Below are 5,000 nucleotides of genomic sequence, written 5' to 3' on the forward strand. Positions count from 1 at the left end.
GGCACGGTAACCCGAAACGGAAAGAAAAGCACAAGCACACCATTCCCGGCCGAGCCGCACGTTTCGATGTATATATTGTGGGGCTTTGGTAAACCGTGCGGCCGGCCATAGACGTCAAAGTTTCGTGTCTTGATTATTACGATTATTAAGTATTGGTTGCGGATTTCAACCTGTGTTTCTGCCATTGCATGGCAGGCACCCAGAAATAATTGAGTTGTTTATTCTGGGTGCCTGCCATGCAATGGCAGAAACACAGGTTGAAAGCCCCACAATATATACATCGAAACGTGCGGCTCGGCCGGGAATGGTGTGCTTGTGCTTTTCTTTCCGTTTCGGGTTACCGTGCCGACGTAATTCGCAATAAACGACGCGAAAAATGCCCCATGCAAAGTCAATGGGGAGACGCGGGTAAAAACAGAAAATTACACGTTACTTTGGAGCCACATTGCTCTGGCATACTGTTACGTAGAAACACGATTTAAACCTCAAACAGCACACGAGGCCATCGACTTTGTTGTGGTTCAGACGGAATTCGAATACGTTGCACGGTTTGCCCGCTACCGCAGTTCAAAGTGTGTGTGGTCTGAGCAAAAATCTCGACTCGCAGTGTCGCACGCCCAGAGAGAGAGCGGGTCAGAGGGACAAGACATTGTGAAGACTGTAGCGAAATTCTCCGAACAAATCGTCCTCACGGCCAAAATATTCACTTTACACGCATGGGTTTCGGTAATTTTGTAGCCACACTCGTCCTCTTTCACGCAATGTCACAACCACAGCCCAGATTCATACGGTACGTGAACTACAGCCCTGAAAGCGACAGGTGTACCATCATAATGTGTCATACAACTCCATGTTAAATGCCAGAATGAGTCAGCAATTTTTTCATCACAAACACAATTTCTTAACTCGCTCTCATAACCACGTTTTTTATCGTACCAATACCACGATCGCACACGGCGTACCTCAATGTCTCGGGTCACTCACGGCGAAAACAAAAATCGCATTTGACGTTTACTTTTTGCGATAGAGCAATTTGTTCGGACATACGTTCTCTCACTGAATCAGTGTGGTTTTAACTTTCAATAGTGTTTGCATTCGCATAGACTAGCCCTAGCCCAGGTGAAATTGATACTTTGTTAATGATTCAAGGTCAAGTTGACCACCTCTCAAACACGCGCACACACGAACGCACATGCACGCACATGCACACATGTGCACGCACACACACACATTGAAAGAATGAAAGTCAATGGAGAAAATTGGGGAAACGCGTAACTCTGTCATTTCTCGACCGTTTCAGAAGCGGGGCGGCTCGCCGGAACCGGGCCGCGCCCCTGAGCGCACACACACACACACACACACACAAACACACAAACTCTGTCTTCCTATTGGCTGGCCTTTACACAGCTCCAACTATTGTTTACAACATGCTACAGCCTCAAACTTTGGTACATGGACGTAGACCATCAAGAGGAACAAGCTGTAATGGCTTAATTGCTTAAGCCCCGCCCCTCTGTATTCCTATTGGCCGGCCTTTACACAGCTATAACTTTTGTTTGCAACATGCTACAGTCTTGAAACTTGCTCCATGCACTTAGACCAAGTTGACCACCTCTCACACACGCACACACACGAACACACATGCACGCACACACACACACATTGAAAGTCAATGGAGAATATCGGGGAAACACGTAACTCTGTCATTTCTCAACCGTTTCAGACGCGTGGCGGCTCGCTATAACCGCCTGAGCTAAACCAAATGGACCCTTACAGCTCAGACATCTTAGCATGTTAGCTTGTTAGCATCAGCATGTTATCATGCTAGCATGTTAACATTATCATGTTAGCATTAGCTTGTTAGTATGCGAGCATTAGCATGTTAGCATTAGCATGTTAGCATGTTAGCATCAACATGTTAGCATGCAAGCATTATCATGTTAACATGTTAGCATCAACATGTTAGCATGCAAGCATTATCATGTTAGCATTAGCATGATAGCATTAGCATGTTAGCATTAGCATGTTAGCATGTTAGCATTAGCATGTTAGCATATTAGCATGTTAGCATATTAGCATGTTAGCATTAGCATGTTAGCATTAGCATGTTAGCATGATAGCATTAGCATGTTAACATTAGCATGTTAGCATGATAGCATTAGCATGTTAGCATGTTAGCATTAGCATGTTAGCATTAGCATGTTAGCATTAGCATGTTAGCATGTTAGCATTAGCATGATAGCATTAGCATGTTAGCATGATAGCATTAGCATGATAGCATTAGCATGTTAGCATGTTAGCATTAGAATGTTAGCATGATATCATTAACATGTTAGCATGATAGCATTAGCATGTTAGCATTAGCATGTTTGCATGATAGCATTAGCATGTTAGCATGATAGCATTAGCATGTTAGCAGCATGTTAGCATTTTAGCTTGATATCATGTTAGCATTAACATGTTAGCATTATCATGTTAGCATTAAAATGTTAGCATGTTAGTATTAGCATGTTAGCATTAGAATGTTGGTGGCAACGTAATGCGCAATAAACTAAGACAAAATACCCCATTGGAAGTCAATGGGGAGACCTCCTGGCTCACATGTAACCAAATGGACCCTTCTGAGAGGCTAAATGTCATCAAATGGTGGTCCGTGGCTCAAATGCTGCACAGACTTGGCGAGCTTCAGGCACCCAGTAAAATTTCTTGAAATTTTGTTTCTAGTATGACTTTCTTGTTCTCATTTAACCACATGAGTACCTGTCACCTTAAGTTGAGTGATGTCATTTCGTTTGTTCTGATAGGCTTACCTTTAGGCCAGACAGCCTACAAAAAGGATGCTTTCTCATTTGTGTTCTTAAAGATAGCCTGATGAAGGCCGCTTAGGCCCAAACGTTGCTGTTTCCCTGTACATAAATGGTGGCCACTGCATTTGAAGACAGTGGTGCGGTTGTTTTTCCTTGTTCATTTTTGGGGCACCGTACCCTCTCCTGCGCACCCGTCGCCTGTAGGTGTGCAAAAGCTTTGCTTTTCATAAATACCAAAGTTTGCATTTGTATAACCCATTGTAATATATATTACGCCCAACCTCTGATGTCTCACGTTTTGTTTTAAATGCTAATTTTGGTCATGGGTGCCGTGGTATGGCCGACACTGGGCCCTGGGCCCTGCAGTAATGTAAATTGTAAACCAACCAGAATCTCAACTGAGAATACAGGTTCTGTTTCCAGATAGTACAGTCACTGCACCCCCCGGAAATGTACTTCTAATCAGTGTTTTCTTATTGGAAGAAATGTGCTGAAAATGATGAGCTATGATAAAAAGTTGTCAAAATGTCCCACCTACCTCAAAAGCCCCTTTTTGGTATATATGGCTCTGGCGAAATTGTGTAAAGGCAAATATTAATTCACTAATTACTCTTAATACTTATTATTAATAAAGTACTCTTTCTGTAGCCAAAATTCTGAACGATAGCCTACCTCAAATCGGTGAAAATTGTATATTCAGTCAGTATCAGCTATACATTTGGAATAAATGAATGACTGACTGAGTGTTCCAGTGCCTCCATTATCAAAATAATCGATTTTCACTATATCTCAGCCAATATTGCACTTAAATGAACACATAAGGGCCCTCATTTATCAATTGAGTGTAAAATCTGCCACAGATTCGAGTGCAGGTTTCGTAGTACACCCACGTCGCCACGGCATTTATAAAGTGATCGCAAACAGCTGATCCTTCCGCTTAATTTCGTTCCGACGTTAATAAATGTGACAGCTGAAATCTATCTGGCACGACCTATGGAATCAAGCCTCGCCCTCGTTTTTACGACATGAACAACTGCAGTACGACCTTGGAAACCATAGTTACATGAGTCAAGTCTGAAGTCAAGCCTTCCTTGCCTTGCTGACCGCCACACACACACACACACACACACACACACACACACACACACACACACACACACACGCAACTTGCAAGCAACTGTCACTGTGTGTTAGTTGTATATGCAATTATTAAAATGTTTATTCATTTAATATACAACAAGATTAGTGAACGAAAACCTGAACCTGCATGTGATTATGTGAAGCGTTAATTAAATAACATTGCTCACGTCATTGGAATGAGTTTGGAAACGCACAGCCCGTGACAAATGCTGTTTTGCAACTCTGCATCTCCTCCTCCGCTCCTGTTCTGTCTGTCTCTGTCACTGTCGTGACCTGCATGCACGTTTATGACATTACTGTATATTAGGCTGCATGCCTCGCAGCCTAAACCTTATGTGGTAGGCCTACTGGTGGTAGGCTGTAGTGGTGGAGGTCCGTGAGTTAAGTTAGCACCCCGTGATTATCCATATGACGGGGAAAAAAAGATGCGGTCCCCACTTTGCTGCCTCGGCACTGTCGGCATGTCACATTTAGTGGCATTCGAGTGTGTCGGTTTATCCTTAATTAAAAGGACGAGACGTGAGAAAGACATGGCTGTAGACTTACTTATCTGCGAAAAGAAAAGCTTTCACATAGTTTAATACATACCATTTGTCCGACCTCCCATTTGTCCGAGGCGGAATTATTATATATATATATATATACCGATATGTGTGTATATCTACAACAATATCTCGTCAGTCATGAAAGGGGAGTTGCGACATGCGATTTTATTAAAACGACTCGTCAGATTCCTTCAACAACGGCTGCGTCATCTCATCAAAGGTAGCCTAGAAGGGGGTGCATACACAAACTCTGGGAACAGCATGCTCTTTAATTGAGAGGCCTACAATATAAGAGGCTAATACGACTTAACTATACCGAACCCCAGATGCGCAGCGTGTCCGTGCATTACTAGTTGTTTTTTCCCCCAGAGAGAGATATCAGAAGCGAGAGTGGTACAGAGCGTATGTTTTCACAAGCAGAAATAAAGCAGCCCAATTGACAGTGAAACCAAACATAACAATGGCATAATATCAATATTATAGCCTTTAGCCTATGATAGGCTATTAT

This window comes from Protomyctophum parallelum (assembly GCF_964188405.1).
Source record: "Protomyctophum parallelum genome assembly, chromosome: 1".
NCBI classification, from domain to species: Eukaryota; Metazoa; Chordata; class Actinopteri; order Myctophiformes; family Myctophidae; genus Protomyctophum; species Protomyctophum parallelum.